Source organism: Felis catus, chromosome B4, assembly GCF_018350175.1.
Source record: "Felis catus isolate Fca126 chromosome B4, F.catus_Fca126_mat1.0, whole genome shotgun sequence".
NCBI lineage: Eukaryota > Metazoa > Chordata > Mammalia > Carnivora > Felidae > Felis > Felis catus.
Genome location: NC_058374.1, coordinates 128,661,087 through 128,675,329, shown reverse-complemented (window position 1 = coordinate 128,675,329; position 14,243 = coordinate 128,661,087). Strand labels below are relative to the sequence as shown.

The 14,243-nt window shown below is 42.6% G+C and overlaps 1 long non-coding RNA gene across 2 annotated transcripts in view; it reads right to left on the bottom strand.

The window, feature by feature from the left end:
* The window catches only part of LOC123386727, a 391,865-nt gene extending 378,056 nt beyond the window's left edge, over positions 1-13,809 (bottom strand). For both annotated transcript variants that reach the window (XR_006601089.1, XR_006601091.1), the window contains exon 1: positions 12,919-13,809. This is a non-coding gene — a long non-coding RNA (uncharacterized LOC123386727). The remainder of the gene's footprint in view (positions 1-12,918) is intronic.
* Positions 13,810-14,243: the final 434 nt, after the last annotated feature.

The window sequence follows — 14,243 nt, the reverse complement described above, 5'->3', positions numbered from 1 at the left end:
CACCTCCTGCCAGCGCACCTCTGATGGGTGGGTGGCCGACCACAGAGGGAATCAACATGTTTCAAACACCTACTATGTGCCAGAAATACTGCTAGATGTCTAGCCCACCGCATCACACTCTTGTCTTGATAAAATTCGGTGAGAAAGATATGGCTATTCCTCCATTTTACAGAGGGGGGATGGAAGTTCGAAGGGAAAGCTGCCTCTGGTCACACAGCTAGGAAAAGCTGGAGGCGGATTCCAACTGGGATCGCCTAAACCCCTCCTTCACAATTTGTTGCAATTTGTTAGCTCGAGTCCCGCCCTGCGCTCCAGTCACTGTGTGAGTGCTAGCCTTCTCTCTGCAACCAGACTCAGCACCTGCCATTTCCTCCTGCGCCATCCCCTCCACCCACGCCCATTTAATAAGTGTAAAAATACTTTCACTGAATCATTTATTCATAATTCTCCAGACGCCCACCAAATGTCAGTCACTACCATGTGTGCTGTGGGTACAACAATGAGTAATCCGTAGTCCCTGACCATGGAGTCTAGGGGAGTCTTGGGAACTCTGTGCTTCTCATGCCAGGTAAATATCAATTAGGCCATTTAATTCATTGAGACAGCGGAAGAGATAGACAGCCATAGTCAATGTCTTAGACTGAGTTTCCTCTGGAAAGCAGGGCCTGAGTCAAGGACTTGCATGCAGGTAATTTGTTTCGGAAAGTGAGCCTAGGAACAGGAGTGGGAGAATGGATAGTGAATCATGGAAGGGGGGAAAGCCAATGTAAGGGCATGATGTATAACACCAACTTGGTCACCACCATGGGCAACTGGGGTGCTACTTCCCCTGGGACCTTCAGAGCCACCGTCCAGAATGCATCTCAGAATGAGAGACGCCTAGGTGGCTCAGTCAGTTTGGTGTCTGACTCTTGACTTTGGCTCAGGTCATGATCCCAGGGTTGTGGGATCCAGCCCCGTTACAGGCTCCACATGTGGAGCCTGCTTGAGATTCTCTCTCTCTCTCTCTCTCTCTCTCTCTCTCTCTCTCTCTCCCTCTGCCCCTCTCCCCAGCTCACACTGTCTCTCTCTCTCTCTAAAAAAAGAAAAAAAAATTGCCTACTAACATGTAACAGCAGCTCTTATCTTCTATGGCTCAAGGGTTCATCATGAGGCCTTAAGTGCCTTGCACTTCCAGACAGCACATGCTGGAGCCCCAAGCAGTTTCCCTGCAAACATCCACTGCTAAAAATGCAAAGATGCCCCAGGGCAGAACACGTGGCAACTGCATTCACTTGGACAGAGGAGGTTACTTCCGAACAGACTGGAACAAAGGAACAAGCAACATCAGCACCACATCAGAAGTTAGTATAAATACAAATTCCCATACCCCAGCCCAGACTTAACTGACTCAGACACTCAGGGAGTGGGCTCAGCTATCTGTTTTACCTCCAGGTGATCCTGGCGCACACACAGACCGGAGAATCTCTGGCCTATGGAACTTTGGGTCAGGATGCAAGAGGAGTCTAATCCAGTTAATACGCTGATCTAGAATTCTAGCAACTGAAAGGTCCAATAACTTCAGGTCCCGAAGTAGAAATCTGCAGGTGGCCTTCAACTCACCTCCCAAGTCTGACACTGCCTCTCTCCCTACAACACCTATTGTCTATGGCCACTGTCGTGCAAACCAGACCATGCGGTCACAAGCCTACAATATTTACGATTTAGCCCTTTAAGAAAACTTTCGCCAACTCCTAAAATAGACTCCAAAAATATACCTACGCAGATATGGTCATAACTGACTTCTGACAAAGTTGCAAAGGCAATTCAAATGATAGTCTTTGCGGCAAGCAGTTTGGGAATGAATGGGCATCTATACGCAAGAAAATAAACTTCAACCTATATCTTGCACCTCATACAAAAATTAATTCAAAACAAGAAACAGAGACATGAGTGGAAAACACAATCATATTATACGCTTGGAAGAAAACATCAGAGAAAACAATTGTGGCCTTTGATTAAGCAAAAGTTCATAGACACAGTAGTGAAAGCATGATCCATAAAATAATAAATTGATCAATTGTGCTTCCTTAAAACCTTTGGTCTGAGGGTGCCTGGGTGGCTCAGTCGGTTGAGTGTCTGACTCTTGATTTTGCCTCAGGTCATGATCCTACAGTCATGGGATCTAGCCCCACATCGGGCTCTGTGCTGAGTATGGAGCCTGCTTAAGATTCTCTCTCTCTCTCTCTCTCTCTTCCCCTCCGCCGCTCTCCTCTACTCTCTCTTTCTCTCTCTCTCTCTCTCTCTCTCTCTTCCCCTCTGCCGCTCTCCCCTACTCACTCTCTCTTTCTCTCTCTCTCTCTCTCTCTTCCCCTCCGCCGCTCTCCTCTACTCACTCTCTCTTTCTCTCTCTCTCTCTCTCTCTCTCTCTTCCCCTCCGCCGCTCTCCTCTACTCACTCTCTCTTTCTCTCTCTCTCTCTCAAATAAAAAAATAAATAAAAACACTTTGCAAATCGCTTTTCAACAACAAAAAAGAGCTTCTAGTTAGAATATATAAAGAATGTCAAAACTCAACAATAAGAACACAAACAACCCAAGTTTTGAAATGGACAAAAGAATGGAGCAGATACTTCACCAAAGAAGATATGTGGATGGCAGAGAAGAACAGGAAAAGATATTCAACATCGTAAAGCATTAGGAAAATGCAAATTAAAATCGTGAGATATGCCCACACATCTATTAGAATGGCTCATTTTTTTCTTAGAAAATGTTACATCTGACATGACTAAGTGCTTATAGGACAGGTGGCAACTGGGTTTCCTGTGCATTGCAGTCGGGAATGGAAAATGCCGCAACCCCTCTAGAAAATACCTTGGCAATTTCTTTGAGAGCTTAAACATACACACAACTGCATGACCAAGAAATCACACTCCTTATACGGACCTTGGAGGAATGAAGACGTGTTCACTCAAAACCCTGCGTGTGAATGTTAGTCAAAACCAGCCAGTGGGACGCCTGGGTAGCTCAGTCGATTAAGCGACCAACTCTGGACTTTAGCTCAAGGCATGATCTCACATTCCGTGAGTTCAAGCTCTGTGTCAGGCTCTATGCTGGCAGGATGGAGCCTGCTTGGGAGTCTGCCTCCCTCGTTCTCTGCCCCTCCTCCACTTGCACTCTCTCTCTCTCTCTCAAAATAAATTTTAAAAAATCACCCCCAAAACTGAAAATAACAAAAATGCCCTTCAGTAAGTAAATGGATAAATAAACTGTGGTACATTCATACAATGAAACGCTACTCATCCATAAAAGGAACAAACTATCGATAGTCACAGCAACGTGGATGAATCTCAAAAGCATTATGCTGAGTGAAGAAAAGTCAATTTCAAAAGATTATGTACTGTATGATAATATAGGACATTCTAGAAAAGACCAAACTATAGTGGGTGCCAAAGGCTAGGGGTGGGAAGGATGAGATTATAAAGGAACACCGTGAGGCTGATTTTTGAAATGGTGGTGCTGTTCTGTGTCAGAATAGTGAAGATGTTTACAAAAATCTACACATGTATTAAAACTCATAGAATCATACGCCAAAATAAAATGAGTTGTGTTATATAGCAATGAAAATCAAGCATCCAAGAGCACAGAAGGCAGGCTCTGGGTCACTTGAGCCGTTTGGTTCCCTTCTGTAACTTTACTGGCTGTGTGACCTTCAGTGGGTCTCTTAACCTCTCTTTGCCTCAGCTTCCCGAATTGTAGAATGGAGATAATATTTCCTACCTCATAAACTTTTTGTGAGGATCAGTTGAGAAAATGATATAAAGAAAGCACCCAGACACAGCTTGGCATATAAAAGAAATGTAATAATAATAATAAATGCTAACTCTCGTTGGAGTGCCTGGGTGACTCAGTCCGTTAAGTGTCCGACTTCAGCTCAGGTCATGATCTCACAGTTTGTGGGTTCAAGCCCTGGGTGGGGCTCCATGCTGACAGCTCGGAGCCTGGAGCCTGCTTCGGCTTCTGTGTCTCCCTCTCTCTCTCTGCCCCTCCCCTGCTCATGCTGTGTGTCTCTCTCTCAAAAATAAAAACTAAAACATTTAACAAAGTTTTTAAATGTTTACTCTCATTAAGGTTAGTCCAGCTGTTACACTGAATGGATTTTATTTTATCATTCAAAAACTGATCTCTTCAGGGGGCTTGAACAGTAATTCTCGCTTAATTCAGAATATCCTATTTCATATAGCAACTCTTCCATCCGTACCAGATTCAGAAGGATTTTATGAATTTTTGTGATTTATCCTTGTAAGACCATGAGATCATCCCTCCGTATTAAACTGTCCGTCGCCCGGGTTGTGAGGCTTTCTCCAAGTCTAAGAGTTTAAGATAGTTTATGGGAAGAAGTCAGGACCCAAGATTAGAGTCCAGAAATGGAGAGACGCCTCTTCTAACACTGTGTAGTTGATATTCCTTCCATCTAGTCTTGAATCCCATTACTTTGATGGAGTGAATCGTGATGCTTAACACCGAACAAGTGACTCACCCTCTGTTCCCCCACCATGGAATCTTCTCAGTCATTCTTTCCTTTCCTGTCCTGGGGTTCTTGCAATAATCCCTCTTTTATACCGCTTCTATTCTCCTGCCCAGAGCTTTCCACCAAACCCAACTCCCTGAGTAGATGATGGCCTTTGATATGTCATTTCAGTCTTCAATGGCCCCGAGATTCTCCTTCCCCTTCACAAATCATCATTAGGTTTCTTTAGCACATTTTCCACTGGAGATAATTGTTGTGACATGTCCTCGATCCCTTTCTAATGAGAGTGGAGCGTAACCCAGGGCTTTTCAAAATTTGAACAAAAGGACTTCACCTCAATCATACATAATACAGTCATAGCCAGCTGTCAGTTCAATAGCTTAACAAACGTATATTGAACATCGTTTGTGCCATGTGTGGTGGGAACAAACATGACTAAAAATGGCCCCATGGAGCCACAGGGATTTTCATATACTGCTGATGAGCATGTAAATTGGAACGACACTCGAGAAAACAGTGTGCCATTATTATCAAAGCTGAAGATGTATCCTATGACCCAGCAATTCCACTCCTGGGTACATATCCTAAAGAAACCTATATGCACGTGCTCCAAGAATAGAGCATTCTTCCAACAGCCCCAAACCAGAAACAACCCAAGTGCTTATCGGCACTTGAATGGATAAACACATTGCTGTATATTCGCAGGATGGAACATGGAAATGAAAATAAGGACAGCTACACACAACCACGTAGGTGAATCTCACCCTGGTGAACACAGGAAGCCAGACATAAAAGTACGATTCGATTTATATACAGTTCAAAAAATGCACAGCTACCGTGGTATAGATGGCAGATAAAAGATAAGTTCCGAAATGGGCACCATCAAGTCCGGAGATAATGGGTGCTTCTAGCAGAAAAGTGAGAGAGTCATCACGGACGCTTTTGGGATATCGGTAATCTTTTACTTCTTAACCTGGAAGATAAGAATTCGAACGAGCAAACGGGAGGTGAGTCTGCCGTGGCTTTTCCTCTGGTGGTGCCCAGTGGGTGTACACAGCAGCCCAAACCCAGCAAGTGAGCACCCAGGTGAACACAGACGTCTCCAGAAGCAGCTTCTGGTCGTGAATCCAGGCGCAGGACAGGGCACATTTTCCCCTCTCTCCGTTTGCAGATCTAGACCCCAAACAATCCTGTGATGTCAGTGCCAGAGGCCCAGCAGGAGGCTACGGGGACCAAAACGCTGAGGGAGGGGGCCTGGCTCAGCTCAGTGCAGCAAACACCCATTTGAGGTTTTTATATTTTTAATTTTTTTAATGTTTATTTGAGAGAGAGAGAGAGACAGAGAGAGATGGATCGTAACCGGGGGGAGGGGGGGGTGTGCAGAGAGAGAATCCAAAGCAGGCTCCAGGCTCCCAGCTGTCAGCACAGAGCCCAAGGCCAGGCTCGAACTCACCAGTCAACCAACTGATCCACCCCGGCGTCCCTCTCCATTTGTGTTTTATGAATGCACTTTTTAAACTATTTATTTATTTATTGAGAGAGAGAGACAGAATCCGAGCAGTGTAGGAGCAGAGAGAGAGGGAGACACGGAATCTGAAGCAGGCTCCATGCTCTGAGCTGTCAGCACAGAGCCTAACATGAGGCTCAAACCCACAAACTGTGAGATTATGACCTGAGCCCAAGTCAAAGACTTAACCAACAGAGCTGCCCAGACGCCCCTGCACTTTTTTAGTTTAGAATAGTTTTCAACTTACAGACAGCCCTGAGGACAGTGGGGAGACTCCCCATGCACCCCAGAGGCAGTTTTCCTATTGTTAGCATCTTACATTTGTCTCTATTTCTCTGTCTTCCTGCAGCTTGGCCCCAGATACAGGCATAGCTGCTAAGTGCTTAGCAAGGTAAGCTAACTAAAGCCCCAACTTTCTAGCCAAAGGAAGGAAAAGGGGAGCCCCAGGAAAATAAATGAGAAGCACCGGAGACATAAAGCAGACACAGGGGCTCAAGAGAGAGGACCCCCCACCCCACCCCATAAAGTGGTTGATGAATTCGTGTGCTCACACCCAAGCTGTGCCTGCATGGGGTCGGATTCAATTCAGCATACCTAACACTGAGACCTGGACTCACAGATGTACCCTGACCCATGTCTCTAGACTGACCACCGGGTGGCGCAGCGGTGGCCAGATCTAAATACCTGGATAGAGGTTTGAAAACCAAACTCCCGTTGGAGCCAGAGTTCACAAAAGGGAGGTTGGAACTTGCTACCTGAATCTAACCCACTGATTTCCTGCTCAAGCAAAACAATTTCCATAAGAGTTAGTTAAATAAGGACCAGAGTTGCATAATATGCAACCCAAATGTTCAGAAGCTAACTCAAAATCAGTCAGTATACAAGCACCAGAAAGCTCTTAGCTCCCTTGGGAAGAAACGGTTAACAGACAACACAGGTGTTGGAATTAGTTGACAAAGGCTTTAAAGCAGTCATTATACAAATGCTCCAACAAGCAATCATAAACCATCTTGAAACAAATGTAAAATGGAGAATCTCAATAAAGAAATAGAAGATCTATCAAAAAATCAAATAGAAACTTAAAAGTAGCTAACTGAAATTTTTTTTTAAAGAATCCCTTGGATGGGCTCCATTGCAGACTGGAGATGACAGAGCAAATATTCAGCGAACTTGATATTTTAATAAAAATGATCCAATGTGAAGAACAGAGAGGGAAAAAAAACATTACATAAGTGGACCATTATAGACCTGTGGCACTATTACAAAAGGTCTAATATTTGTGTTATCTGAGTCCAAAGGGGGAAGATAGAGAGTGTGACGCTGAACACCTTTAAAAAATAAAGACTGAGGGGTGCCTGGGTGGCTCAGTCGGTTAAGTGTCTGACTTTGGCTCAGGTCACGACCTCATGGTTCGTGGGTTCGAGCCCCACATCGGGCTCTGTGCTGACAGCTTGGAGCCGGGAGCCTGCTTTGGATTCTGTATCTCCCTCTTTATCTGCCCCTCCCCTGCGCGCTCTCTCTCTCTCTCTCTCTCTCTCTCTCTCTCTCTCAAAAATAAATAAACACTTTAAAAATTAAAAAAAAAAAGGCTGAAAACTTTCCCCATGTTAGGCAAAACTATATAAAGCTACAGGGTAAAAGTGTTCAGTGATACTCAAACAGGATATACCCAAGGAAATACACATACAAAGACACATCACAGACAAATTACAAAAACTGAAGATAAAGAAAAAATTCCTGACAGCAGCCAGAGAAAAAGAATGCATTACTTAAAGAGAAGCAAATATTCAAATGACTATGAATTTCTCATCAGAAATCATGGAGGCCAGAAAAAAGGACTCTAATGTTTTTTAGTGCTGAAAGAGAAAAATCGCCCATCTAGAATTCTGTATGTAGTGATCTGTAACAGAACAAAGTTAAAATAAAGGCATTCTCGGATGAAGATAAACAGAGAATTTCTTGACAATGCACCTGTAAGGTACACCTGCTTTTAAGGAATTTCTAAAGCAATTTCTCCCGGCATGAATGTACATGAAACCAGAAGGAGACGAAATATTGTCAGAATGAAGGAAGAACAAAAGACATAGAAAATATCAGGATAAAATAATAGGCAATTCTCTCCTCTTGAGTTTTTTAAAATGGATTTCACAGTTGAAAGTAAAGAGCATTTTCTGGTGGAGTTTTAAATGAATTCAGAAGCAATATGTAAGACAGATACGAAGGTGGGGGAGTAAAGGCACCTAAAGGATGGTAAGTTTCTGTATGTGTCTTGTTTATAAGTAGATTACAAGAAAATAAGTATGTATATTGACATCCCTTTGTTGAATACTGAAGTAACTATAAAAGAGATATAGTCAAAATCTAAATATATAATTAAAATAAAACACTAAAAATATTAAAATAACCCAATAAAGGGCAGGGAAAGGGAAACTGAGAAAAACAAAGGAAACAAAAGGAGAAATAAAATGATAGATCTAAATAAAAATGTAACAGTAAATATATTAAATTATAGTAAATATAGTAAATTTTATTTACTATAGTAAATATTACTACATTTTATAGTAAATTTTAAAAATAGTAAATTTTCTAAGCACACTAAATAAAAGAGATTTTCAGAATGGGCAAAAACATATGCCCCAACTATAGGCTGTGTATAAGAAACTCACTTTGACTATAATAATATAGCTAAGTTAAAAGGGGAAAAAATGGGGGCGCCTGGGTGGCGCAGTCGGTTAAGCATCCGACTTCGGCCAGGTCACGATCTCGCGGTCCGGGAGTTCGAGCCCCGCGTCAGGCTCTGGGCTGATGGCTCAGAGCCTGGAGCCTGTTTCCGATTCTGTGTCTCCCTCTCTCTCTGCCCCTCCCCCATTCATGCTCTGTCTCTCTCTGTCCCAAAAATAAATAAACGTTGGGAAAAAAAAATTAAAAAAAAATAAAAAAAAATAAAAGGGGAAAAAATGAAAAATGACATATCACACAGACACTAATATTTATATATTTTTTAACATTTATATTTTTGAGAGACAGAGAGAGACAGAGTGGGAGTGAAGGAGGCACAAAGAGAGAGGGAGGCACAGAATCCAAAGCAGGCTCCAGGCTCTGAGCTGTCAGCACAGAGCCCAACGCGGGGCTCCAACTCACAAACTGCGAGACCACGACCTGAGCTGAAGTCGGACGCTTAACCGACTGAGCCCCCAGGCACCCCTCATAGAGACACTAATAAAAGGAAGCTGCAAGGGCTATTCTAAATAGACTTCAGAGCAAAGAAAACTACCAGCCCTGAAGAGGAACAAAACATAATGGTAAAAAGGTCAATTCGGCAAGAAAACATAATATAGTCCAAAATGTGTATGCAACCTAACAACGATTTTCAAAGCACACAAAGCAAAACTGAAAAACTGAAAGGAGAAATGCATAAATCCACAAATACGGTTTCAGATCTTAACCCTCCTCTTTCAGCTATATATAGAACTAACACACAAGAAATTAGCAAGGACATCAACCAATTGTATTGAACTGATATTTATTAATTATGAGTGTTGTGTGCTTTCCACACAACAACATCCAAATACACATTCTCTTTAAGCGCGCGTGGAATATTTACCACAATAGACCATATTCTAAGCCATAAGACAAACCTAACAAGCTTAAAAGAGTTGAAACCATACAGAACATGTTACTGGACTCCAATGAAGTTAAACAATAACAGGAAGTCTGGAATATCTCAATACCACTTGTGTTTTAACAACATACTTTTCAATAATCAGTGGGTCAACCAGGAAGTCTTAAGGGAAACATACACTGAACTGAAGAAAAATTTGCCAAATCTGTCAGCTGCCGCTAAAGTGCATAAAGTGCATAAAGGAAAAATTATAATATTAAATGTTTATTAGAAAAGGAGAAAGGTCCCAAAGCAATAAGCTAAGTTTCCACCTTAAGGATTAGAAAAAAATAAAAGAGCAAAATAAAAGTAAGCAGAAGGAAGAAAATAATAAATGTAATGAAGAACGGACAAAGTGCTTGAAAAACCGTAAACTACCCAAGGTGAAACAGATAACCCGTAGCAGGATTCTCACAGAGTCCTGACACTGAGGCTTTTCTTTCAGGAAGTGACTTTATTCCTGTTGGCACAGCTCAGTTGGGTTTGTACCCAAAGAACTGAGCCCTGAACGCCATGTGGCATAGTTTTTTTATATATTTTTTACTGTTCTGTCTCCCATATATGGTAACACACAAACATGCAGTCTGATTAAGTGGTCTCATTGTTACAAGGTCAGGAGGGATGTTGTCACATATAGCCAGGTTGCCTACAGGTTTGTCTGGTTTTTTTCTTTCCTTAGGGAGGGGACCTTACCACAAACACACACAGACTTTTAACTATTAAGGAAATTCAATTGCGGGCATCTGGGTAGCACAGTTGGTTAAGCGTCCAACTCTTGATCTGGGCTCAGGTCATGTTCTCACTGCTTGTGAGTTCAAGCCCCACATCAGGCTCTACGCTGATGGTGCAGAGCCTGCTTGCGATTCTGTCTCTCCTTCTGTCCCTCCCCAGCTCCTGCTCCCTCATGTTCTCTCTCTCTCTCTCTCTCTCTCTGAAAATAAATAAATAAACTTACATATATAAATAATTTTTTAAAAAAGTAAATTTAATTCAGAGCATAAAGTCTTCCAAAAAATAAATCTCCATGTCCAAATGGTTTCACTGGAAAATTCTCCCAAACGTCGAAGGAATACATAACACCAATTCTGTACAATCTCTTGCAGATATTATAAGCAGAGGAAACACTTTCCAACTCATTTTATGAGACCACATTCCCCTGATATGAGGGGAGAGTTCGGGGCTGGTGGTTGGAAGCTGGCAGAGTAATAGCAAATAGCAGTGCATGTAAAAATGCAATGGCTGAGATGCCCCAAGCAGAATGCATCTAGTAGAAAGAATTGGGGACCCAGGAGAGAACGCTGGGAAACCACCAGGGACTGGCAGGGCAGAAGGATGTCAGTGAAGGAGACCAAGAAGAAATGGTCAGAGTTGAGACCAAGAGAAGTAACAGCTTCAAAAAGAAATGAGGGGTCAATAGTATCAAATGAACTGGTGTGGTTCAGACAAGAATAAAGGTGCCCACAGTTAAGAAAAAGTGTAGGCTCCCTAAAAGGGAACCATTGTGCACTGATGGTGGGATCATAAATTGGTTCAGTCACTATGGAGAACAGTGTGGAGGTTCCTCCAAATATTAAAAATAGAACTACCATTTATGATCCAGCAACCCCACTTCTGGGTATACATCCGAAGGAAATTAAAATAGGATATGGAAGACATCTATGCCCTGCAATGTTTTTTGCAGTATTATTCACAATAGCCAAGATTTGGAAACAACTTAAATGATCATCAATGTATGAATGCATAAGAAGATGTGATGCATACACACACACACACACACACACACACACACACACACACACACTGAAATACTATTTAGCCATGAGATAGAAGGAAATCCTTCCATTTGTAACAACATAAATATGGACCTTGAGGGCATTATGCAGCGTGATACAAGACAGAAAAAGACAAATACTGTATGATACCCCGTATATATGGAATCTAAAAAGAATCCATCTGGAAAAAAACAAGAAAGTAGAATGGTAGTTACCAAGGACTGGTAGGTGGGGAATAGGAGAAATGCTTAGGGGTACATACTTGTAAGTAATGGATACATACATGAGTCCTGGAGATCTGATACACAGTTTCAGATTATAGAAGACTGTAGGGAAAGGTCATCAAGAAGACATGACCGGCAGTTGACCTGTTACGGCAAGGTTATCAGAGGCTCTTCACCCCCATCCCTGTCCTTGGAATGTGGGTTCTGCTTGCCTTTACTCCCCCAGAGGCTACTCCAAAGACATAGCTTTGAGATAATGTTTCTATTTACTAAAATTGCCACCTAACAACTTAGAATGGCCTATCTCTTTCTTCTCTCTCTGCCCTCCCAGTTCAGGGGGCCAATTTCCATTACACCCAGGAAGCTCCTGAGGAGGTTACTAACGGACATGAAAACTGTACTATAAACATTAGACTTGCTAAAAGAATAGATCTTAATTGCTCCCACCTCTAGAAGAAATGATCATTGATTGTGTGACACCACAGAAATGTTAGCTAGCTCTACAAGGGCAGTCACGTTGCACTATAAATGTATCAAATCAATATGTTGTAACCCTCACACTTAACAATATTATATGTCAATTACAGTTGACCCTTGAACAGCATGGTTTGAACTGCACTGGTCCACTTATGCAGGAATTTTTTTCCATAAAGATAGTATGGTACTTTAAAAGCTATGATTTCCTTAATAACGTTTTCTTTGCTCCAGCTTACTCCATCACAAGAATACAGTACATAATATATAAAACATACAAAAATATGTGTTAATCAACTAGTTATGCTATCGGTAAGGCTTCCAGTCAACTATTAGCAGACTCTTTAGTAGTTACGTTTGGGGGAATGAAAAGTTACACTCAGATTTTCAGCTGTGTGGGGAGGTCAGTGCCTCTAACCCCCTCATTGTTCACTTGTAAATTGTAAAGTAATAAATAATCAGCTTTAGAAAGAGCATTAGTTCCCAAGTCCATCCTACTGGGCTCAAACCCTGGTTTCACTACTTAACTCAGATAAGTTACTTAACCTTCTATGCTTCAATGCCTTTATCTGTAAAATGGGCCAATGATAATCCCTGCTTCGAAGATTGCTGTGAAAGAAAAATGGGGTAACGGGAGGGAAACATTAGCACATAGAAAGTGCTCAGCAAATATTACCTGCTAATACTTCAGCACCTTACCTGCCAACTTGCCCAGCAAGAATCAGACCTAAAGTATGTGGAGGAAAAAATGAAGCAAATAACAGCCCCTTACCTCAGGCGGTCTCGTTGCAAACACGTCACTCTTGTCTTGGCAGTGAACTCTGCTGTCAATAAAGCCTCAGTCCTTCTCTGAAAATTCTCAGCACAGTGAATCCCTAATTATAGGCATCATCTTATTTTCTGATTGTTCCAAGTCAATAAGCCTTATCTTCCACATATAATTAAAAGGCAGCACGGTGTTTATACAGGATCGGTAGTCCAGTTCTCCAAAGGCAATGTTTGCAGCCCTTGGCTCAGCCACCAAAGGGCTGTGTGAATCTCGGGCAATTCCATCGACGTCCCCGAGCCTCAGTTCCTGGTCGCCACTGACATGCTTCCTTCTTAACGTAATGGGTGCAACGGCTTGAGCAGTCCACTGACAGCAGAGTCTTGACCTTCCTCAATATTCCCGAGCATCGCAAATAGGCAGCTGTGTCTAAAATTCCAAGCCCGAAACAAGCGAAGACTTTGAAGATCAGCAGGCCAACGTGGATGACCGAGAGAGAGTGACCACATTGCTCTCTGGTTTTCCAGATTCCCTTTCAACCTCTGCTCCCTACTTCCAAGTGATGGAGATCTCACTGGTCATCAAGACCAAGCCCCAGGAGCCTGGTTCCACCTTTGACCAGCTCTCACCACCCAAAAGACGCCTTAGTATGTGGAAGCAGAAGAATCCGGGGAGTCAGGGCACCTGGGTGCCCAGCCAAGTCCTGACCCTAATTAACTATGAGATCACAGACAAGGAAACTCCTCTCTGTGGGTATCCGTTTTCTCATCCAAAAAAATGAGAGTGTTGGCCGGGGCCCTGAGAAGTTTGCTTCTAGCTCTCAGATCCTTCATCCTAAAATGAAAGCGACAGAGAAGTCTTCCTGACTTCAGTGAGAGAAACTTACTGGAAGAATCACCTAAGCATGAAAATAACAACACAGAGTCTCTGGGAACCACCCATGAGCATGTTAAGTTTGCAACCAAAGTACATTGTTGCTTTTTAGCAAGGAATCCACCCCCCCTTCTTTCTCTCTTGGGTTGGCATTTAATGTCCACAGAAGAGTAGGTTTTATTTATTCTATTTTTTTTAATTTTTTTAAATGTTTACTTATTATTGAGAGACAGAGAGAGCATGAGCAGGGGAGGGGCAGAAAGAGAGAGAGAGAGACAGAATCCAAAGCAGCCTCCAGGCTTTGAGCTGTCAGCACAGAGCCTGATGCAGGGCTCCAACCACCAAATCATGAGATCATGACCTGAGCCGAAGTCGGAAGCTTAGCCGATTGAGCCACCCAGGTGCCCCAGAGGGTAGGTTTTAAAGCTACAGTGGCAGAAATGCAGTATGATGGTGAC